The sequence below is a fragment of the Ursus maritimus genome, unplaced genomic scaffold (genome assembly GCF_017311325.1).
Source record: "Ursus maritimus isolate PB19 unplaced genomic scaffold, ASM1731132v1 scaffold_9, whole genome shotgun sequence".
In the NCBI taxonomy this organism is placed as follows: Eukaryota; Metazoa; Chordata; class Mammalia; order Carnivora; family Ursidae; genus Ursus; species Ursus maritimus.
In genome coordinates this window covers 15,289,853-15,315,622 of record NW_024427107.1, presented here as the reverse complement: position 1 = coordinate 15,315,622, position 25,770 = coordinate 15,289,853, and the positions used below count along the sequence as shown (strand labels likewise).

At 36.9% G+C, this 25,770-nt stretch overlaps 2 pseudogenes; both read right to left on the bottom strand.

Moving 5' to 3' along the window:
- Positions 1 to 18,206: 18,206 nt before the first annotated feature.
- LOC103677512 lies at positions 18,207 to 19,111 on the bottom strand (annotated as a pseudogene).
- A 5,561-nt stretch (positions 19,112 to 24,672) lies between these two features.
- On the bottom strand, positions 24,673 to 25,407 carry LOC103677511 (annotated as a pseudogene).
- Positions 25,408 to 25,770: the final 363 nt, after the last annotated feature.

The following is a 25,770-nucleotide window of genomic DNA, read 5'->3' as shown; positions in this document are numbered from 1 at the left end:
CTTAGCACATATATGTTACTTAAGGTTTAAATTTCTTTAACATGTTAATATGGTTAACTTTGTACACTGAAGCACAACATATAATCAAAAGCAACGTTTCCACTAAGAAAGCACACTTCTGAATTTAGTAGGGCCAGATATTTGGAGTTTGTGGTTAATATTTTTAAAAATATGTTTCATTTGCTCTGTTGTCTATTAATGACACTAACATGTAAGCAGGAATAGGTACCAAAACTTTAAAATAAGCATTACGGTCAACAGAACTTAACATCCAGAAAGTCCTATTCATCACATCATTTATTTGTCATTTTAAAATAGAATATCATGATTCTTTTTTTTAGTATTCCAGCACAAAGCACATAAGTGTATTGTAGTAGGGTTGCTCAGTAGTCCCCACACTCTAGCATGCATCAAAATTACCTAGAAGGTTTGATAAAACATTCTTGGACCCCACACCAGACTTTCTGATTCTCTAGGTGGGGAGTGGGAAGGACAAATTTTCATGTCTAACATGTTCCCAGATAATGATGCCGGTACTGATTTGGAGACCTTTAGAACCATTAGTCTAGCCTTAAAGCAATGATTCTCAAACCTAGCTGCACATTGGATTCATCTGTGAGGGTTTTCTTATTGTTTCTTAGTACAGATTTCCCAACTGTACTTAAGACTTATTATATTATTATCTCTAGGAGTGGTACATTGCAGTCTATAGATTTTTTCGAAACTGCCTAGATGTTACTGACTTGTGTTTGGGAACTACTGCTTTACAGCCCTGGTTCTCAAGCTTGGCTGCACAATAGAATTAACTGAGAAACTTTTACAACTACAGATGCCTGGGTCTCACACCCAAAGTTGTTGACCGAATGGTTCTACAGTATGTTCTGAGCAATAGGCTTTTAATAAAAAGGTATTTTAAAAAATTTTTAATTTTGAGAAATATTGCTCTTGATTTTTTATTTTGTTCTTTGATGTTGGCTGCTTTCTTACCGTATGCCTCTTTCTGATGCCTTATACATATTTATTAAAAATCTACTATGAGCAAAGTGTTACGCTAGCTGTAATATAAAGTATGAAAGGCTAGAAGGTAAGTCTTTTTCCTCAAGTAGACTACAATCTAATTGAGGAGATTAAGGGATACGGACATGAAAAGTTAACTAGAAATATAAAGTGCCTCGGATTACTTCTGCCTGGGAAGATTAGAAAAGACTCATGTAATACAAGTGAATTTAGTGCTTCAATCCTAGCTAACTGAAGTTTTGAGGGTACTTGACTTCCAGATTTCAGGAATATAATATTTAAAGTAAAGAAAGATACCAATAAGAGAAAATAATTGTTTAGTGACTCATATATATTAAAGTATAAGGAATTAATTTTAACGATAATAGTAATTATGATAAAAATTCATAAAAAATTATGATGGCAAAGACATCAATAATTGAAAGACTATTTTTGAAAAGTATATAAAACAATTCTTATCCTTATTGTGAATTTTCAGAATGTTCATTTGTATTTTGTGCTACAAAATGGTCAATATGACTCCTTCTTCCTGTATAATTTGGAGTTAAATTAGCACATTTGGTTAGAGGTTTGTGCTAATGATGCCGATCTAATTAGTTTGTTCCCCCATATAAACTAGGTAGCTTTGCTTTGTTTTCCATACCAAATTGTACCCCAGTGGCCATTTTGAAATTATATGACATTTTTACACAAGATGTCTTAACAAGGAAATGTGGATATATTAGTGAAATCCATAACCTTTATTTCAAATAATAAACATGCTTTGCTTGATTGAATTTGAGTCAGTCATGAATCTTCACATGTTAATTTTATCTAGTTACCTGTCTGCCTCTTCATGTGGCATCTCTTTGTGGGCACGTGATGATGTGAAGCTTATCGGGGTGACCCACCAGTCAGCTGATGACATCTCTGTGTTCTATTTAAAAAAACTACTGTGAAAACTTTGTCTCTTGAGAAATGCCATGGCCTATTTACTTTAGAATTCACAGGTCCTGAGTTTTACAGTATGTTGGTGGATTTAAAACGTAGAAAACCCATTATTCTCTTACACATTCTCTAATATATGTATCTAAATGATTTTTTAGAATGCAGTGGATGTCTAGTTCATGTCTCCTAGGTTGAACATTGTACTCTTTGTATTTTGTAATCACTTCATGCTTCAACAAATTAGGAAGAGTGGCAGTACTTTTAGTAATCTCACCATCCCATAGTAACAAACCACTGTGCTCTTAAACAGGATAGATAAGAAAATAACTTAGTCAAGATACGAAGTTGTTATAAACAACAGGAAAAAAAAAGAGGAGGGGGAATCCCTCTAAAATAGACCTTGTTTAAAGGCTAATGTTGAAAGCTTAGAAAAGGAGAGAATCAACAACTTAATAGCCTTGATTCTGACAATTTTGAATGAAACATAACCCTCTCCCAATATTTTTAACATACCACATATGAGTATTTGGTATATCATGGAAACAGAAATTTTTGGATAGTAGTAGCATGCCAAGGAGTGGGTAAATATGGGATTCATGCTGGAGCCTGAATAGACAGAGGACTTAGGGAGTGACTGAATGTCACAGCATCAAGAATGATCCCCCAGGATTCTGTCTAAGTAAGAGCATGGATGGAGGTGCTATTTACTGAGATGTGGAACACTGGAGTTGGGCAGTGATAGATGATCAAGGATTGTTTTTGATTCAAGTTTGAGATCTTGTGAGACATATTGACAGTTGGATTAAACGTTGAGAACAGATCTGAGTTAGATACATACGCTGAGGATTTGTTGGTAAATGGATAGCATTTCAAGGTATTAGAGTAAATGAAATAATCTAGAGAATATGCTATGGATTGAATTTTCAAACCCTCAGATTCACAAGTTTCCAAACCCCTCACTTCCCACTTCCCCACAAAATGAATTGTTGAAGTCTTAACTTTCAGTATCCTACAATGTGGCCTTATTTGGAGACAGTTAAAAGAGGCTATTAGGATTCTAATCCAATATGACTGATGTCCTGATGCAAAGGGGACATTTCAACACAAACACATGCAAAGAGAGTGCCGTAGGAAGATGAAGGCAGAGACTGGGTGATGCTTCGCAAGCCAAGGGATGCCAAAGGAGCCAGCAAACCACCAGAAGTGAGAAGAGAGGCATGAAACAAATTCTCCTTCACGGTCCTCGGAAGGACACCTTGATCTTGGACTTCTGACCTCCAGAATTCAAAAGAGAATACATTTCTGTTGTTTATACCACCCAGTTTGTGGTACTCGGGAAGCCTTAGCAAACTAACATAGAATGCATGTTCAATGAGAATATGAGATTTCAAAACAGACCTGCAGTGCTCCAATATATAAAGAGAAGAAAAAAAAAACCCTAATTGAGGCAGAAATTGAGAGGTCAAAGAATTAGGAAAAATGATGATGGTGTGATATCATGAAAGCCAAGAATTAGGAGAAAGTCTCAAGGAGGGATTGGTCAACTGTCCTGCATGTTACTAAGAGACAGATACTGTGTCTTTAACGTGGTATTTGGTTCTAAAATGCTATGATTCTATTATATGCTTTAGGGCACAAGGAAAAATAAACTCATTTTGTTTTTTATAAGTTATAGTCCTAACAGCAGGGTCACAGGGTGCCTGTTGGGCTCAGAGTTAATCTGTCTTCTCTAGAGACCCTGAATAATGTTTCCAAAATTTTATCAGTAGGTAACTCCAATTCTGACACCAATCCCAATGTGTGGGTTTCCAACACCACCAAGCAATTCTTTGACACCAACCGGAAGTCCTATAATTCAACTCAATTCTGACACTATCCACCTGTAGATAGCCTCTCATACCACATGCTAAGGGCTCATCTCAATCCCACAAGACTGTCCTCCACTTCACATGCCAATTGCAAGTTCAGTGCTACTGATCACCTGCCTATAAATCAGAGATTTCTACAACCCTCTCCTTGGGGTCAATTTATTTGCGATAGCAGCTTACAGAACTCTGAGAAACATTTTACTTACTAGATTACCAGTTTATTATAAAAGAATATAACTCATGAACAGCCATTTGGAAGAGATGCATAGGGCAAAGTATGGGGGTGGGGGTGGGGGACAGAGCTTCCTGGCTGTCTGAACATACCACTCTCCCCAAATCTCCACATGTTCACCAACCCTGAAGCTCTCCAAAAGTCATCATTTAGGGTTTCTATGGAGGCTTCATTACACAGTCATGCTCCATTAAATCACCAACCACTGGTAATTGAACTCCACCTCCTGCCCTCTCTCCTCTTTCAGGAGAATGGGCCTGAAAGTTCCAACCCTCTAATCATAATCTTGGCCTCTTTGGTAACCAGTCCCCATCCTTAGGTTACCTAGGGGCTTTCCAAAAGTCGCCTTATTAACATAACAAAAGATACCTTTTTCTGCTCTTATCACTTAAGAAATTTCAAGGATTTTAGGAGAGTTCTGTGACAGAAAAGGGGACAAAGGCCAAATATATATTCTTTATCATAAATCACACCAGCACGGTAACATAGTCACTTAGTTCAAAATTAAAATGTGAAAAGTCCCTTTCCTGTTCCTCCCCAAGCCATCCAGTTCCTTTCCAGATGGGTAGTACCTATTTACTCTTTTATTTTGTGTCCTTCCTGAGATTCCTTAGGCATATATAAGTATTTATTAGAAACTGTGAGCATATATTTGTATCTTTATAATATAAAAAGTGGCAAGTTATAAGCATAGTTTTGGTACCTTACTTTTCCCCTTGATAATGTAATTCCAAGTTCTTGCCATACTAGTATACAAAGAATTTCCTTATTCTTTTTTATAGTTGAATTATATTCCGTCTTCTGGATATAATTTATCTAATCAGTTCTCAGGGGATGAGCACTTATGTTGCTTCCCCTTTTTCTAATAGAAAATATTCTGTCATGAATATACTTGTATGTAATTTGAATGTGATCAAGTTTATCTGTAAGATAAATTCCTAATAGCAGCGTTGCCTGGTCAAAAGATGAGCTTTTACTTTTGATGGCTATTGCCAAATGGCATTCTGTATGGGTTTCAGCAATTTGAATTTATACCATCCAAGTAAAAAAGGATCTGTGTTTCCTGTGCTCTTATCAATGCAGTTGTTACCAAATTCTTAATCTTTGTCAAGTTGATAGGTAAAAAATGTCATCTCGGGAAAGTTTGAATTTGCATTTCTCTAATTCTGAGTAAAACTGAACATCTTTTCTTCCGTTGCACCATTTGCCCATTTTTCTATTGGGTGGTTAATTTTTCTTATTATTTTATAAGGAAAAAATTATATATCAGGGAAATTGATTTTTTTTCTATGATGTAAATTGCGAATTTTTCCAAAGTTGTCTTTTTTACTTTGTTTAGAGTTCCTTCCACCCCCGCACAGATTGTTGATTTTTACAGTCAAATTCATCAACATTTTCCTTTATAGGCAGACCCTGCTTTTCTGTCCATTGGGCAGACTTTAGACTATGGCGTAAACTGCTCTTGCCTTATCTCAAATCACATTATGACATTACTGCGTATAGTTGGGATATTAAATACTTGTTAATGTATGCCATAGAAGTTCTTAAAAATCAGTGTGACTCCTTAAGTCATTTAGGATTTTTCTCCAGTCTTACTTCAGTCTTAAAAATGGTTTGAAAAAGGAAAGAAAGTGGAAATTTTAACCTAATTCTGATATTGTTTAAATAAAATTGAACTTAATGAGGATGAAATAAATAAAATCTTAAAACATATTTGTTAAGCATAGCTAGCATTCCAAATGTTGATTTTCTTTCCCTTCCCTCTGGTGTATATTAAACTACATGTAGCCAGCCAATTTTTTTGGTGGTATTATGAAAAGATAAACAAATCCTTCAAAAGAAAAATTTTTAAAAGGATTCCATGAAAGAGTCATTTAAATTATCATTAAATTTGAATTTTGATGTGGAATCAAAGTATATTTTTGTATGTTTGCTTGTTTTTCCGATATTCTATTTAAAACATATTGCAAAATAAGTACTATTAACCAAAAAAACAAGAGTAGAATTGCTTAACAGTTCACTCCATCCTGTTCATATAAAAGTAAGAACTTTGTTGTAACTTCTATTCCTTATGAAAGGAAAACGATTTCAGGAAGCACATTTCTATGACCAAAGTCAGAAGTGAAAGATTAACCATAGAAGCAGAACCACTGTCCTGTGACTGAGAATGAGACAAGTAGAATTGATACTTGGTGTGTCCAGGAGGAAAGATGAATCTCGATGCTTAAAGGAAGAGTTTTGCAAACGATATCTGATAATGTGATTTTTTATCTGGATTGAGGTGAAGAATCCCTTATTGTCCACTGGACTTCATTTTTCTTTGACAATGTTTGAAAAGAAATAGATTTTGCTCAATTTGACCTAGGTAGATAAAAGCGAAGAGGACAAATGACCAGCATTTGTAGTATTTTATACTTGTGTGCTCCTGCTTATAGACTTGATTGGAAAAGTTATTTTTTTAAAAAAAATAGGCTTTAAAAAAAAAAAAGGGTAAGACACTAGGCTAATCACAAATTCCAGAAAGACAAGTTCATTAGGTCTCTGTGGGCCTAATTCATTAAGAGTTTTAGTAGATCAATGTCCTTCTTGTAAAAAGTAGTTAAAACTCTATTTGGTCTTGGAAGTGCATCCTGATGAGTAACACATTACAATGAATGTATGGCAGAAGGAGATGAGCTTGTCCACTGACTTACTGCCTGACTTTGGCCAAATCATTCTGCTGACTATAATGCTGGCCTCTTGCAGAATCGACACAAAAGGGCACATCCCATTTCTGGGAGGATATTATAGAGCCAGACCTTAAAATTAGTTTAAGTTAGTCTAAAATTCTTAGCACAAATTTTGGCCATACAGTCATACATCTGCTGACAAGATCCATTTAACTTTGTCCTTTTGGTGTTTGTCGATACAATATATTTTACTATATTTAAATTCATTATTTATTTTTTTCCTGCTAGGTTGATAGTCAGGTTACTGAGAATAAAAACTATAGTTTCTTCCCCTTCAACAAAATCTCAGTGTCAAGATAAAAAGAATACCCCTTTATTAAGAATGATTCCATTTAAACATCATTCATTAACTCCATGCAATTGATAGAGTTTAACACTTTATTTGGTACTCCAGCCACATTTTTTTTTTCCATAGAAGAGCAAAAAACGAATGAATATTCACACTTAACTTTTAGCTTCGGGCTAAAATGTATTATGCACCGTATTTTCGTTTTTAAAAATAATCACCTTGTCACAGTTCAATGGCAAAGTGAAGTCAACTCTGTCAATAGAGACAATTTGAGGGGGAAAAACACTCTTTACCCCCTTGAGTATCATTTCATTTGAATGCTCCTTATTTTTTACCTGCTACTTTTTTGGGAATGCTCCATGGGACAATATAATGAAGTCTAAAATACCATACACTGAAAGCTCATCTTTGCTGACAGCACAGAGCTGACAAGTCCTGGTGTTCTCATACATTGTCCCTATTTGAACACTATATTTTATGTACCTAAAATGCATGTCTAGAAGGTTCCTTTTAAACTCCACAAGCACAGAAAAAACCTGGATGCCCATATGTCTAACAATGTATTGCATGAATATATTAACACCATCACAGCACCAACTGCTTTCATTGTTTTGCTATAAATGGGATCATAGGATATACATTACTTCAAGTGTATTTTTCAACATATCCCAGAAGAAAGCAAAATCATTTGTTAAAAAATATTGAGGTGATAAAATAAAATAAAGGTAGTAGATATTATCTTTAATAGAAGATATCGGCAATTGAATGCAGCTGACATGAATTTTTTTTGACGAGAGGGGTGACAGGGTTGTAGAGAAGGTTTGCGTTCTATTATTTTAGAATTTACTCTCCAAGAAAGACCAGAATTATTTTCACAATTTTGTCTTGATATTTTAGAGGCCAGAGATTTTTTAATTTGCATTTGTTTGAAGTAGACTAAGAATAAATTAAGATTATTCCTTAAGAAAATCAAGATATCTTTAATGCCTTGAGTGGTTCAATTTTCCTACCCTTTATTATTATTACTATTATTTTAATCAGGATCAAAACCTTTAACTAAAGAATTGATACAACTCTGCCATATTTTCAGATAATGCACAGAAAAAATGAATACGTAAATCAATGAATTAACACATAAGAGCAAATAGAAGAATTCCAGGGTCCTTCTACAAATTGAAGGAAAAAAAAAGAGTATTCCTCATATGAATGTGGATATAATTAATATGGTTTTGCCTTAATATTTTATTTTTTGCCCTGGTCTTGGCACTTCTGAAAATCACGTAAGCTTTCAGTGTTTGGGATGGCGGTGACCACAGGTCTAATGGTGTCGAGCTCCACCTTCTGATAGTGATATTCTGAAATCATAAGAGATTTATAGAGACTTTGAGGTCCCCAGAAGAAAAGCTGCATATGAATTCAAGTGGCAGTCACTGCCAGGACTTAAATATACTGCCTCTAAGAAAATCTTTGGTTTACTCTTTTCTTAAATTTCAGGAGAAAAAGTTAAGAAAACTCATATTATGACAGGCGGCAAAAAGCCAGAAGTAGTTCAAAATGGTTGATCCAAGAAAGAGATTGTATTGAGCTGTGGTAAATGAGCAGAGTAAGAATAACTTCAGTGAATTTCATAAAGGTCAAAGACAGCTTTGAAGACAAAAGTCCCAAGCTGTGTTCTGTAGCTCCTCATGAATTTTTTGTTGTAGAATTGCATACATGTGGACTTAGTTTTCTAGGGAGTTGTAATAAAAGCCACCAAAGCAAGTGTCGGCTACTATACAAATTGGTAAGTGTATCTATAGATAGATAGCTCCATAAATGCCAAATGAATACACATGTGAGGGACAGGTATAGTTTGTGATCATTTTAAATTCCAGTTTACAGACTTAGAAGCTTTCTGGACAGAGTGAGAAAGATAGGCAGATAGCATGAGATTGTCAATGTGAGAAAGATATAATGAACTAAGAATATTTTTGTCATGTCATCCGTTACATACCATTTAACAAAATCCAGTTAGGTAGTCAATTATAGACGTTGCTCATTTCTTCACAACTTGTCTCCTTTTTCTTCTAAGGTGGTTTATTAACAAGATAAACTCCTTGTGCTATTTGAGAAAAAAGGAGGTGAAAATCATATCTCATTGTGTGCCTTGAGTCTCTTCTTGATATCACTAATGTTTGTCCACAGGACTTGGGGATTAAGTCATTTTTATTGAATTGAACTGAAAGCTATCCATATGCTCAAGAGATATCACTAAGATGGTGTCTCAAAGGGAAGGTTATGCAATTTTAGTAGCAGTTTAAGAGAGGTGTGGACATCCTTTAAACTATTAAGGTAACTATGGTCTGCATTAATCAATACATAGCAATGAAATGTAATGGTATAACTGTTCTAGGAAGGCCACATTCGGAGTAATGCATCTCTTTCTCAATAATGCGTTTTGGAAGGTCATTAGTGTACAATGTAGTTGGAGAAAGGTTTGAGGAAACTAGAAAAGTTCAACCTGGAGAAGGCTTTTGGGGACATTTTCTTTGTTTTGATTTTCTCAGTTTCTTATGAAGTATGAGTATATATTTTTTTGTGGCTCTGGAGGAAAGAAATAAATGAGTAGCTATAGTTAGAAGCACATTTAGTTGTATCTAAGAAGGAAATTTTGATTTTTCAGTGTGTTTAGTACTCTAAATAAAAATAAATATGTAATTCCACCTACCATTACCATTTTATAAATGTAACCATGTATACTTTTCTACTTTTCACAGTAAAGTAGAATAGACATAATCTCATAGTGGAGGATATTCTGTTAATATGGCTAAATTCGACTTTAAGAAAAACTCAGGCCATTCTTCTTATTTCTCTCAATTTGTCATGGACCAATGAAAACATCGTGAATTGGTCCTAATTAAGGAATAATTTGGGGAGCCATTGGCCTGGATTCTGTGATTCAATTGAATGAATTCCATGCAAGGGTGAAGGACACCTATTCGTAGTAGTTTAATTTAAAAAAAAATTTTTTTAAAGATTTTATTTATTTACTTGAGAGAAGAGAGGGAGAGAGAGAGAGAGAGAGAGAGCGCGAGAGCATGAGCATGTGGAGTGGCAAAGGGAAAGGGACAAGCAGACTCCCTGCCAGGAAGGGAGCCTGATGTACCTTGGGGCCCTACTGCAGGACCCTGAGATCATGCCCTGAGCTGAAGGCAGGTGCTTAACTGACTGAGTCACCCAGGTGCCTCGGTATTCATTTTAAATAAAAGATTTTTAAGTTATTTTAGAGTATGAAAGCATCTTTCATCTTGTATAAATGGCTAAACAAAACATTAATCCCACTAGAATTGGAAGAGAAAGATAGGGTTAAAAAATTAAAGAAGACTTCACTTGCTTAAAGCCCTCTAAAATGCATCTGGCGATTTCTTCTCTTTGTGTTAGGCTCTATTTAGATGTTGGTGCCAATTGGTTAGTGAAATGGACTTTTCTGCTTCCTCATTTTCTCTTCATTCATTTGATGGGCTGACTGGTTTCAAATCTCATGAACTATAACGATAGGCCATAATTTATATGTCAGAGTTAGCAAACTCTAGATGAATGGTCGTAAGAATGGAAGAATGTAGTCAGTATTTTTCAAATGTCCTACAGCCTTTTTCAGCTTCAGAAGGAAACGTGAAGCTACACAGAGAACTAATCACTTCTTCCACTGGAAAGTAGCCACCTTTCTATCCAATTGTAACTAAAAGAAAATGTATTTAATTTATTATTTCAATTTACTGAAGTGCATCCACAGCCCAGACCTCAGTGTAACACAGAGTATATATTTCATTTCAGTAAAGAAAGCCTGCGCTGCACCAATATTTGAAGGACCTGGAAGTGTATGGAGGTCAACAGATTCTAGTGCACTCAGACAACCCAGCATATCTGTCTGTGTGCTGGGATGCCTGAGGATGTGTACTTTACTCAGCGCCCTACATATTTAAAAATGACACAATAGGGGGTTATTATCTGAGTGCAATAGGAGCCCCTATGAAATCTGATGCACAATCAATTCCTAGTCCTTGCCTCCATCATCACACATGTACCTTGCCTGCTGCTTAAAGCACGATCATTCATTTCAAAGACTTACTCTTTAATTCCTAGACTGAACAATTCCCATATTCAAAACAATCCATTTAATTCTGAATTGCAGGCTAAAGTGACCTGTTGGAACATTGTAAATAAAGTTTTATGTTTCTTTAAAACCTTCCTTTAGAAGAGTTCATACTCCCCTATTTTTTTTTTTTGAGTTTCCATGAAGTTCTAGGACTTTAAATAGCAGCAATATAACTCAATACCCTTGTTTAAGCATCCCCAAAATCTTGGTTTCTGTTATGCACTGGGTTAATCTTGTTTCTATGTTCAAAGTAAAATGTACTTTTTTCCCCACGGTCATCACAAAAGTAACAGTGATTTCCGCAGAAAGAGATAATCAGTGTTATGGGGGATCACCCCAAAGCCTGCTGATATGGATCTCCTCGCCAACTTAAGCAAAAGAAAATAGCACAAAATGGGTCTTCTATAAACAAAGACATTCTGAGATCTAACTTAGAAACCTAACTTCATTTCAAGATCAGTCCTCCATCATGGTATCTTGGTGTGTGTGTGTGTGTGTGTGTGTGTGTGTGTGTTCATTTTCGTTTCTGTCATCCCATCCCCCAGTTCTCAAAACTTTCCGTATTCTCAGTAGTGTGTGTGTGTGTGTGTGTGTGTTTATTTGTGTGTGTGTGTGTGTGTGTGTGTGTGTGTGTGTGTTTTCTCCATTCTTAGAATCAGTTATACCATAGCGCTCTGAAGGGCAGTCTAAAATATCTCATTGGAGTTCAGGGACATGATCAAAGTCGTCTGTATAAAGGTTAGTGAAAGGCATGAGGTAGACTGAAGGAAGCATTCCATGATTCTTTCATGGTTTGCCGCTGGAGCTCTGTGATAGGCATCCAGAATAGGATTAGCAGAAGTGAAATTGTCTCGAACTGAAGGGTGTATATGCTTACTTTCACCTTTATCTTAAGACTCATTATGTTCTCATATAGCTAAGGTGTAGCCAAGCTGTTTTTGAATGCCAACCCGAATAATGTGCTAGCCTCTCACTAACTAAAAAGCCCCAAACACAATCATGACTAGAATAGAATTTTGTGGCAAAGTTGTTTCTAGGCATTTCTTTGGAATGAAAAAGGAATATTCTAATAACAAGTTGTTAAAAATATCATTTTAAATGGTTATTTCCCTTTTAAGAATATTTTGGTATTCTGGACATGTTAGCTGATCTATGTCATTTTCTCTTCAGTTTAGGAAATTTTCTAAGATTCGAGGCACAATTTTATAGCAGATGCTTATCTTTGTTTTCAAGTAAGGCATTTTGGTATTTCAAGAAAATTTTTTATTATGCTTAATCACTTCCGTGCTCATTTGATTCTAGACCCTAAATAGACTCTAGTTTAATCAATGAGCCTTCGGGCATAAGAACAAATGGAATATTAAATCTGCACAGACAGAGAGGAATGGAGAGACTGATTAAGAAAATATGAAGAATTCATGTGTCAGCAGAAAAGATGAAGAATGGATTAAGGCACTATCTGGAGAAGGTACTAGAAAATTACCATTATGGGGTCAGTAGAAACATTTTTGTAGTATTCTAGAAGTGCTTTTATTCTAGTAAGAAAGTAAGATTCTATATGGCAAAGTCACTTCTGTGGCCTTTACTTGAACATAAAAATTGAAATTCCAGAGGTAAGCTACCTTATTTTCTAGTATTTCTAGATTATAATTTGGCTGGGATATAAATTAAAATACAGCTATTTTATCTAATTTTAACTATTTTACAAACATTCAACAAATGTCTAACTTTCTCTCTCCTAAAGATTATCTTTTTATATATGGGAATATTTAAATCAATTATAATTTTTCTTTTACCTATGAAATGATTACCAGTAGCTGTTAATTTCTTTAGAGTTGTGAATCTATTTGAGAAGCCCACCAAAAGGTTTGCCCCAGATACTTACATACTCATACAATCTTAGAAAAAAATTATGGCCTTTATAAAATGCTTCAAGTTCATCCAGAATCCTTAAGAAGCCCTAGATTAGAATAAGATAAGATTGAAGGTTGGTTGACAACTTACCATGACTGAAAGAAGTTTTGCTGGTGCCTCAGAAGTAAAAATAGCTGACAATGCACACAATCCTGGTTGTAATCTTCAGAAATGATGTCGTTTATTAGCCTGTAATGAATGTTCAGGATTTTTGGAGTTTCACCAACTTCAGTTTTAAAGTGAAACTTCATTGCTATCCGATGTTGCGTTATTTTCAGAAGTGAGAATAATTACCAGTGTGCATTCCAAATAGAGTCCAAGTTAATTTCTATTAGTGACAGGATGTGCAATATCATATGTAAACAACAACAAAAAAAGACTACCTAATTAAAAGATTTCAGAAGGAGATTTCAGTTTTCTAAATGTTGGTGCTCCTACTAAATAATATGTCTCAATTGAGCCAGCTTATATCTTTGCCAAGTTTCTGTCATTTGGCATGTTGTTCCAACGTTTAAATTCAAATATTCAATGAAAAGAGCTCTGCAGAAAGGACATTTTTCTGAATGAACAGTCTTACCTGCCATCAATGTATGAAACAAACTATTGCCCCACCCCCGTTATCATTGGACAGCCAGTCATTAAAAATTGATTGAGTGCTTACTATGTGCTAGGTAGAGAAGTACAGTATACAATCTTTATCTTAAAAAGCTGTGGTCTACAAAAAGAAATAAAATGCATTCAAATTGGCAAAGAAGAAGTCAAACTCTCACTCTTTGCAGATGACATGATACTTTATGTGGAAAAGCCAATAGACTCCACTCCAAAATTGCTAGAACTCATACAGCAATTCAGCAACATGGCAAGATATAAAATCAATGCACAGAAATCAGTTGCATTTCTATACACTGAGACAGAAGAAAGAGAAATTAATGAATTGATCCCATTTACAACTGCACCAAAACCCATAAGATACCTAGGAATAAATCTAACCAAAGAGGTAAAGGACCTGTACTCTAAAAACTACGAACACTTATGAAAGAAATTGAGGAGGACACAAAGAAATGGAAAAACATTCCATGCTCATGGATTGGAAGAATAAATATTGTTAAAATGTCTATGCTACCCAGAGCAATCTACATGTTCAGTGCAATCCCTATCAAAATACCATCGACATTTTTCACAGAACTGGAACAAATAATCCTAAAATTTGTATGGAACCAGAAAAGACCATGAATAGCCAGAGGAATGTTAAAAAAGAAAACCAAAGCTGGTGACATCACAATTCCGGACTTCAAGCCCTATTACAAAGCTGTAATCATCAAGACAGTATGGTACTGGCACAGAAACAGACACACGGATCAATGGAACAGAATAGAGAACCCAGAAATGGACGCACAACTGTATGGTCAACTAATTTTGACAAAGTAGGAAAGAATATCCAATGGAGAAAAGAACAGTCTCCTCAATAAATGGTGCTGGGAAAATTGGACAGCCAAATGCAGAAGAATGAAACTGGACCATTTTCTTACACAATACACAAAGACAAACTCAAAATGGATGAAAGACCTTAACGTGAGACAGGAATCCATCTGAATCATAGAGGAGAACATAGGCAGCAACCTCTTTGACCTTGGCTGTACCAACTTCTGGCTAGACATGTCTCCAAAGGCAAGGGAAACAAAGGCAAAAATGAACTATTGTGACTTCATCAAGGTAAAAAACTTTTGCACAGCAAGGGAAACAGTCAACAAAACTAAAAGGCAACCAACAGAAAGGGAGAAGATATTGGCAAATGACAGATCAGATAAAGGGCTAGTATCCAAGACCTACAAAGAGCTTACCAAACTGAACACCCAGTCAAGATAATCCAGTCAAGAGATGGGCAGAAGACATGAACAGACATTTCTCCAAAGAAGACATCCACATGGCCAACAGACAGATGAAAAAAATGCTCCACATCACTTGGCATCAGGAAAGTACAAATCAGAACCACCTCACACCAGTCAGAATGGCTAAAATTAACAAGTCAGGAAACAACAAATGTTGCTGAGGATGAAGAGAAAGGGGAACACTCTTACATCACTGGTGGGAATGCAAGTTGGTACGTCCACTCTGGAAAATCATATGGGCATTCCTCTAGAAGTTAAAAATAGAGCTACCTTATGACCCAGCAATTGCACTACTAGGTATTTACCCCAAAGACACAAATATAGTGATCCGAAGTGGAACCTGTACCACAATGTTCATAGCAGCAATGCCCGCAATAGTCAAACTATGGAAAGAGCCCAGATGTCCATCAACAGAGGAATGATAAAGAAGATATGGTACACACATAATATATATGGAATATTACTCAGCCATCAAAAGGATGAATTCCACCATTTACATCTATGTGGATGGAACTGGAGGGGATTATGCTAAGTGAAATAAGTCAATTGGAGAAAGCCAATTATCATACAGTTTCACTCATATGTGGAATATAAGAAACAGTGCAGAGAATCATAGGGGAATGGAGGGAAAACTGAATGGGAAGAAATCAGAGAGGGAGACAAACCACGAGAGATTTTAACTACAGGAAACAAACTGAAGGTTGCTGGAGGGGAGTTGGGGGGGATGGGTTAACTGGGTGATGGACATTAAGACGGGCATGTGTTGTGATGAGCACTGGGTGTTATATGCGACTGATGAATTACTGAACTCTACATCTGAAACTAATGGTGTACTGTATGTTGGCTAACCAAATTTAAATTAAAAAAATGCTGTCGTCTACTGAAGAAGCAACTAGGATTTAGTGTGATAAATGTTATCATGGGGCAATATGGGGTAATCTAGCTCCTCATTCAGACTTAGTTGTTTGGAAGATTTGTTGATCCTGTGGATATCTAAATTTAGACATAAAGATGAGCAGAACATAGTATGAACAATGCAAAGGTATTTCGGAAAATGAAGATGGAATGGAAGAAGTTACTTTGGGACCTAAGAAGAAGATATAACAGGTTTAGAATACAGAAAGCTAAGGATTTTGATCCCAAGAACAACATGAACCTCGTATAGGTTTTTAAGCAGAAGAATGACATGCACTATTTTGAAATTTAGAAACATCTCTCTGGCTGCAGTAGAAAATAGAAAGTTGGATGCCATTGGGAAATTGTAGGTAAAAGATATTGGTGATCTCAGTAAACGTAACTAATGGACAGGAGTGGGGTATTAAGCAATTCATCAGAATTAACACGTGGCTGATTGGGAGGGATGCAAACCGTAAAAAATGATGCCCTCATTTTTGTTTTATGTAACTTGTTAGTTTTCGCTTCTGTTTTTATGTAAGTGGTAGAACAATTTATAGTGAGTCATAGATGAGGTTTTGGAAGGAAAGAAGATGAGTTCAGTTTGAAGTATGTTGCACTGTAGTGGCATATGGAAAATCCACAGAATGCCCGGTTAGTAGTTAGACATGTGGATTTGATGTCATAAGGCCTACGATACGTGTATAGGTATGGATGTTATTCATATGTACACAGCTAAATGACAGAGGTGTCAAATCCCAACCAAAGTAGGAATGAAAATGAAACATTGAATTTATTGACAAATGTCATGAATGTACCGAACAAACATGAGCTTTTGAGAACAATCTTAACGAAGGTGAATGTACAAGCCAAAATATCACTGGTTGAGATAATAGGAAGTGAGGAAGCAAAAGCAGTGAAGGGAAGCTACTCTCTCAAGTAGATGGCTACTAGTGGAGGCAGGTACCACTGAACGATGCTCACTTAAAAAAATCTTCCGTATGTTGCTCGAAAGAGCTGTATTTTTTCATATATGTAAAGCAAATTTCTACCAACTATGTATTATTGCCAAACCAGAATTAAACCACCAAACAGGTCTAAGATTTATTAGGCTTTGTACATTTTGTTTTCCTTCCCTTGTTAGGAAAATCAGGATGTTTACAATCACTGCAAATACTATTTGGCTTTTATTTTCATGTGTAATGTCAAGATTGGGTATAAGAGTCAGAGACAGAAAAAAAGAAGAAAAGAAACCGAAGCATATTCCTCTTGGGTTTGGATCAGCTGAGGTTCTCCCTGAAGGTTGGAAGTAAGCTTATTAAAATGAAAGTGCCTGCTCTCTTTTAATTATTATTTCAAAATGTCAGATCACTGGCTTGAAGGCCTGACTGGCTGAGCATTAGCCCTTGAAACAGTCCAAAGGCACAGCATAAGAAAGTGAGTTCGAGTGTGATGAAATCGCCCTGTTCCATTGGATTCTAGTGATCAGAGCCACGGTAGATTAGGGCAGCGGTCCACGATAAAGGTCAGCAGAAACGGGGTGCCAGTGCACTTCTGCAAAGCCCACTATTAGCTTACTGTGCAGAGATATTGCATACTAAATTTATACAACACAAGGATCCTGGTCACAGGTCTTTAATCTTTGTTAGTGAAACAATGGACTGAATTTTGCATCCAATGTTGACCTGATGCTGTAAATCTGTAAGCTGATAAGCTAAGAAATTTGTCAAACCCATGATAATTATTTTCTAGCATAGAGCGATTTTAATTCATTGGTCAGCTTGCTGAGTGGGCCATGCTATGCTATGACAGCTTTGTACTGATAATTAGGTAAAAATTCTTTGATCATTTGAGTTCAAATAAGGGAAGTGATCTAAAATATGTTAAAAACTATTTCAATATAATTAGTTGAATTAGCATCTAAATCATATTTTATTATGCTTTTTATTTAGTAAACTCATCTAGTATACATCATTATAATGGCATTTACTGTCTCTCTTTAGCTAGCATTTTTTTTTTCCCCAAGTAATATGGGATGAAGCTGTAGTGTAGGAGTTAAGAGCTTGGGATCTGGAATCAGACAAGCCTGGTTAAAATTTCAGTTCTACTATTGACCAGCTGGGTAATCTTGAGTGAACTATTGCTTTCCTCTGTGTCACAGTACCCTCATCTATAAAAAATTGATAGGAATGGTACTTCTTGCCTTGAGATATGAAGACTAAATGAGATAACTCAAATCTTGCTATAATAAGCATTTGGTAAGTTTTACTGGGTCTGATTGGTATTTACTGTGTGCTCTGATCCCCAACAGTTCATAAATGAGTTACCTGGCACATCTCACAGGTTGAGCTGGGGGAGCAAGCAAAATAGCCATAGCCTCTGCAAGAAGGAGCCAGGCGGCTTAGCGCTGGGAGTGCCCACGGTTGAACACAGTCTGCCCCCTGCTTCGGCCTCTGCCCGCTCTCCCTTGCTGTGCATCCAGCTGTGGCTCCTCTGCAGTGACGGGGCTCGCACTGGTGCAGGCTGGACTGCTTGGTGCTGTATATATTCCTCTTGCTGAAGCTTCTGGGCCAGCTCCAAGTTGCCAAAGTCCAATGTGCCTTGTGGCTGCTCCCACTTTTTGCTTCAGGCCAACCTACCCAGGGAATGACTTAAGTGCAAGTCAGAGTCAGAAAGGCAGCTGTCTGCATCCACATTGTGCAGCTTTCCTATACTACCTGCTCTCCTTGTAGAAGGTCCTGGTCGTGGCCATTAGGTACAAGTGACTGTTGTGCTCAGTCATCATACTAAAATGCTTGTTTTAAAAAAAAGACACCAAGTTCACTTTTCTTGGCAGCTGCCAGAAGCTCACATAGACCATGGTAAGTCCCAGCTGTGTCAGCGGTCTCCAGGAACTGCTCTGCAATCGGGCCGTTATGAGGCTGGTGCTGCTGGTGTACTTGCAGGTAAAGATCTTCTCCATGAGCTGGTTATAACTCTGTTTCCCAGCCTCAGAAGTCTGGGGATCAACAAGCCAGCCATAGTGTAGAGGTATGCCTGCAGGTCAAAGATCCTGCACTCAGATGTGTACTCAAAATCTGAGACACCTGTGAATTGCCCATTGACATCCAGACCTGTGGCCAGTTTAGGCAGCATTGTCTTTGAATCATGCAGTCTGCTGAAGTCCCTCCGATTTCTGGAGATTGATGGACAGGAGGCAGTGTCCAAGACGGGCCATGAGTTCACCTCCTTCTAAGAGACCAGTGCACACACACAGAAATATGTGTGTGTGTATATATATATATACATATATACTGTACACACACACACATATATATATGCACATATGACATATTTGTGGCATCTTTATATAGAATTGTTACTTTGGGTTTTATTGGCTCTTACAGTGTGCTCAAAGTGCTCCTTTAAAGTAATGTTTTCAATGATTTTTTTAATAATTGTCTAAAAAATGTTTAAATGCTATTGGTTCACATAACTTATTTTGATTTCCAGCCTCATCATCTTTCACATTGCCTTTAAAGTATAGTGAAATAAAAATATTTGACATTTGAGGGAGAGAGAATATACAGAAACTTCATCTTCTGTTATAGAACCTAAGATACATGTGTGTGCATATATATGCGTGTTTATACAGACACATGTACATACAGGCATATACACATGGATGTATATATATATATGGAATATGTGTATATACATATATGCACATATATTTATGCATACATATGTATGCATATGTGTGTAAACATATTAATATTATAGGCATAATTTATGCTATATAAAATACATGTGCGTGTTTTCCCTTATATTTTGACAATGGAAATATATAAATTTTAAAATAATAAAATATAAAGACACAAAGTGACTTACTTAAAAGGTAATTATTATCATGGACAATAATTTCCCCTTCTTCTAACAACTAACGGTAAAAGCCTTCAAATCCATCTTGAGATATCACATAGTTTATATATGTGACTGACATATTCTGTGTTTCTCCTGAAAGAAAAATAAAAGAATCTCTTCATCATGTGATACTAAGTTCATAATGGGCTCGATTGAAAGAGATGTGAGAATTAGCAATTCTGAATTTCATTGTTACAAAGTTTGGTTACTCTTCTAAGCCCCATATAGTTATATTTTATTATTGAATGTTATAAACAATTTTGATAGGAATAATGGAAATGACTGTGCCTACAAAAATATTGTCCAAAATTTATAATCTGTTTCAACAAAGATTGTTTCCAAAAGTACATGAGACCATCATCAACAAAATTTCAGTAAAGACAAAATACTTCGTGCGTGTGTGTGTGTGTGTGTGTGTGTGAGTGTTTTAATCCATCAGAAGATTTAGTCTGGTCTGCCTGACATAAGGGTGATAGGTTTGTATCTCTTAGTCTAATTAACACCTTTAATCTTTTTTAATGGTTAGGCCTTCTCTCTTTGGTTTTGAGGCATGCTAGAGATAAAAGCACGGGAGGCTGGAGGTTAATCCCTCCTGTACTTTATTTCTTAATTTCTGCCACAGGGATTCCCTTTCTATCATGGCTATTTATTCAGGAACCCTGTTGATATGCTTTGAGTAAGAAACAACAGATAGTTGGTTTAGAACTATCATTCAATATTACTTAGGTATCAAATTATAGGGGCTGTAATTAATAGCTGTTAAATGAACACAACTCCAATTTCTTATATGTCTTTTTTATTATTATGCCTAAGAAATGAACCAAAGTAGTGCTTTTAGAATTGATATTGAAACCAGATAGCACCATACCTTAAATTATTCTAGCAAAATGGTAACAACAGTGGCAAACAACCCCAGATTTAGTGAATCAAGGATGTTGTAGATGAATACTAGTGTATTGATGATGGCTTCCTTTTTCTCAGTAAAATGAAGAATATTGAATTTCCTGATATTGATAATAGAAATATATTAATTAAAATTTGGCAATCAGTGAATTATAGAGATTTGATTTTTCATTTTAAAATTAGGATTTTTTATGGTTAATATGTCTTATGTGGTAAAATGTTTTGACCATTTGCCCCAGAAGCCTTAACATATATTTTTAAAGAATTTACTTATTTATTTGAGAGAAGGAGAGAGGGTACAATCAGGTGGTGGGGCTGAGGGAGAGGGAGAAACAGACTTCCCGCTGAGCAGGGAACTGGACTTGGGGATCGATCCCAGGACCTTGGGACCATGACCTGAGCCCAAGGCATCAGCTTAACTGACTGAGCCACCAGGTGCCCTGCCCTAACATATTTTTAAGACAAATTTTTTTTTTCAGAATTTTCGAAAATACACTGAGATTTTATTTGTAAAAATGCTCTCTTTTTCAAATCTTCCATTTGGAATTTTAAGCAAACTTAGATTTTTAAGTATTTTGAAATTAATAAAACCTCTTCAATAGACTTCATGACTTGAGATTTCAGCTCAAATATTATATATTTGATGTATGTATATTTATATATCTGCAACCAATTTTGCTTTAATTGAACCAATATGCCATCTCTTCAGAATTGTAACTGAGGAAGAGCTTTTCAAAATGGACTTGTTTTCTTAAAAAAAAAAACCGAAAGAATTAAAATATTCTCAATTTGACAAGAGTTATTAAAGTAAACGCTCCTGCATTTTACAAACACAGCGCGCGCGCACACACACACACGCGCACACACACACACACACACATTCTAAAGATCTCTAAATAATTTTAGGAAGAAAAACTCAGGAGCCAAGGATGCTAATTAAATATTTTAAAATGGAACAAATTCCCTGGAGAAGGTACACATATAGGTAAATTACAAATTAAAGCACTTTCAGAATTCTCTATTATGAGCTTTTTAGAATGTTTGGTAAAATACATGTATGGAACACATTTACAAAGAAAAATATAATAATCAGCTCTACCTTTACTTCCTGCTATGGGCACTGCTTTTGTTCTGCATACATAACTACATAAGGTAAAATAATTTGGTCTAAAAGAGATTTATTTTCTTTCCAAAATATTCTTTTTAGTGATTTGTGAAGGGAAAAAAAGAATAATGAAAACTGTAACGGCCGTCTAATGGATTTGAGTATTACCTGCTTTGTGTCTTCATAAACCTAACTTCCCTGGCACAAATAGATGATTATTATTCATTCTAACTTTTCTTTACATTTTTTTTGGACTATACAACTTTCATGTGCTTATTGAGGAAAATCTAAGTACAAAACACATTTTTTTCTGTCCTGCCTCCTCTCCTGCCATTCCATTTACTAGCTACTTGCTCTTGACCAGAATAATAATTGACCTAGAAGAACTGTTGAATTCCATGTCTTTAACTGAAAAATGAGGGTAATGTCTGCTTTAGGATGTGTGTATGTGTGTGTGAAAACCAAATAAAATGTTTACAAAGTTCCTAGCACACAGCCTGCACTCAACAAGTATTAAGGATGCTTTCTCCTTTGAGAGATGTCCCGTCTTGTAAATAGCTTCGCATTTTGCTACTGAGTTGTGGTAGTTAAATGGATAATTATGTCATCTTTTGCAAAGCCAGAAAACCACAATTCAAACAAGTATTCTCTCTCCCAGGGAAGATTGTCTTTGTTCTCTTTTTTTCCTTTCCTTCATTATTTGGTTCAGTGTCTGAACCAAATGCTTTGCTATCTTTCCAGCTTCTTTTCCTTTTCTTTTACAGTCATTAGCTCATAGCAACTATTGCAAGTTCATCTGCAATAGAAATTAGGGGCGCCTGGATGGCAGAGCGGTTAAGCATCTGCCTTCTGCTCAGGGCGTGATCCCGGCGTTATGGGATCAAGCCCCACATCAGGCTCCTCCGCTATGAGCCTGCTTCTTCCTCTTCCACTCCCCCTGCTTATGTTCCCTCTCTCACTGGCTGTCTATCTCTCTGTCAAATAAATAAATAAAATCTTAAAAAAAAAAAACCACAGCACATGTTAAGTCCGTACAGAGATTAGACAGTACGGTTGGATGTGTTGGAGTGACGTGGGCCACCCACTAGAATGAAACCCTGTGCTCCACCCCTTAGCTCTACCCCTCACTATCTGTCCTGTCAGGAGCCAGAAGACCTAGCCCCTGGCTTTGTTTCCCTTTGGACGTCTGCTCCTAGGCCATCTTCATGGGCCTGTGACCAACGTGGTCACACACATTCAGGAAAGTCCCACTGTTGGGGTTTAATGCTTTGCTCTCTGGTCTTGAAATTCTAAAGAATTTATCTGTAAATTTACATCTTGTGAGTGAAGTGATGAGACAATGGAGCATGTGGCTAGGACTTGGAGCCTGGCTCACACCCTGTCCTTCTCCTCAGGATGGGTTCTCAGACCAGCTCCCAATTCCCTGTCCTCTGTTCCCTCATGCCCTGGGCCCTTCTCCCATCCCTGCCCCATGACTGCTGATGCCCTCTGCCCGGGGTGGCCACCCATATGAGACTCCCATTTCTCCCTCCCCCTTTGACCTCTATGGGGCCTGGGCAAGGACCTGGGGTGGGTTGGGGTCAGGGGCACATGCCCAGTGGTGTTTCAGGGCAGGATATGGCAGCAGTCTCCCTGTCCCAGTAGGCAACTCAGTGGTGTTGATCCTGTCACTCATCCTCTGGGGTCCAGGAGTACAGTGTGTTCAGTCTCTAGGGAGGGATGCTGGCAGGTCCACTGTGTGTTGGGCATCAGTGGTGGGAAGGGGAGGTTGACTTCCCTACGCCCCCAGGTCTGTGGGTCTATCAGGTGGCTTTAGGTAGGTGTCCTGGCAGTGGTGGCCTGCAGACCCTTGGAGGTGGGGTTGCTGGGCTCCTGTAAGGGTCTGCACTTTCTGGGTGAGTATTTCCATGGCAAATGAGGGTGTCATTAAATAGTAAATAAAAGCAACATGACAGGTCAAGAAAGAAACCACAAGGAAAGGAACACGTTTTATATTTTATTACCTTTAATGACATATTTATCCTTTTTTTTCCTTTTTCGTTTTTAAACAAGGGACCCATTTTTTCTCAGCTAAAGTTATATAATAAGTCCTGCCTGTTGGTTTGTTCTCTGAATCTTCTGCATTGGCTACCAAAGACTGTATTCACCTTCCCTCCCTGTTCTCTCCTTCAATCCAACCAGTTACTTTGAACACTAGCGAAAGAGAATTGGTCTGCTGAGGGTCAGGGGCAGCCACATTGTCCTTTGACTTCACATGCCCTACTGGTGCTTGAGTATTTGTTCCCTAAGAAACAGTGTCTTGAGTCAAATGTTAACTCCAAAATTTATAGTAATAGCACGAAGAGGTCCTTAAAAGAATATTGAAAATATTCACGCATATTCTTAACATTAACCTTACTATGCTATTCCTTAATGTTTGTCATTTAGTATTTTTTCCATTTAATCAATATTTCTTGATTGCTTACTAAACACCATACACTCTGCCAAGTACTGGGTATACATTCATTTATTCAACAGATATTTATTGAACATTTACTAGACTCTGTGCTGTATTCTAGAGATTAAGGTTATGGTGGTAAACAAGAGAGCCAAGATATTTGCTCTTGTGGAGTTTATATCTTAGTTGAATGAGAAGCAGTAGATAGACAATAAACAACTAAGTAAATAATGTCCAACTTTTGTAAAGTTTAACAATATTTAGAAGTTCCTGAAATTGTTTATTTTTTTAAATTACCTTTATAGAGCAATGCACACACACACACACACACACACACACACACACACGCCCCTGTTCTTTTAGTTACTAGAAAAATGGATTGATTTTTCTAGCATAGGGAATTACTTTTCCAAGTATCCTATATTATCAATAGCCAATGGAAATTAGTGATAGATATAATCAATAAGTCCCATATGCCTAAAGGAACATAGGTTAAGAAAGACTAAAAAGCTTGAACAAATTATGAAAAAGCATAGGTATTAGGCAAGGATTTTTTTTTTTTTGGTAGAACTAGGGTTTATTAAGCTATGCTTTGGTACAGGCTCTGGGGCTTGCCCATGGTGCTCTTGATGTTCTGCCAATTCTTCTGGAGCAAAGATACCAGGAAATTGACAGCTAAGTGGATGTTGTACACAAGCTCATCACCTGTTATCTTCACGTGGCCAACGGCCACTGCCAGACACAGCGCCTTCTTCAGCTGTAATTTGATCATGGACCTCACGTCATCCATTTTGGCCACCATGTTCTCATTGTGTCAGCAAGGAAGGGAACTTGCCAGGCTTATTCAGGCCTGGGCCTAGGATTTGCGGGATCTGCCTGACCAGGGATTCTGAAGCCAAAAAGGCATCATACTTCTTGGCCAGCTTCTTGATGAGTTTATTTTATTTTTGTTGAGTTTCTTCAGCGTCTCAATGTTCACGTGGGGAATAGCCACAGCCTTGGCCTCATCACAGTGATGCTGGCCCCCCAAAACACATATGGAGAACTTGGGGTAAGAAGTGGGCTTAAGCCTGACAGTGCCCGAGAAGCATTTGTCCATCTGAGGGTCATAGTTCTTCACGCTGATCTGCAGATCCGCCGTCTGCAAAAACTTCCAGGGTGTCATGGGAGACTTTGCTGCTCATGGTGCCTCATGCCACAATAACCGGAAAAGAGTAGGCAAAGAATTTTAGGCATTAGTTTGTAGATCATGTAAGACACTAAAGATCTGGAGAGACATGACTGGAAATGAGATTTTTAAAAAGATTAATGTAGTGTTAATCTATTTGGTGGTGTGTCTCACACCGAAAGCAAAGGTGAGGGATCAATTATGATGCCGTGGAAAACTACACAATCGTAGAAGTGACAAAAGTTGAATTAGGATGAGGGCATTTGGGTTAGACATGAAATGTGGATTGGCATGATTTGGAATGGATGCTATGGAAGACAGAAGAATAAAAAGTGACTGAAGTTTTGACCCTAAGTGATA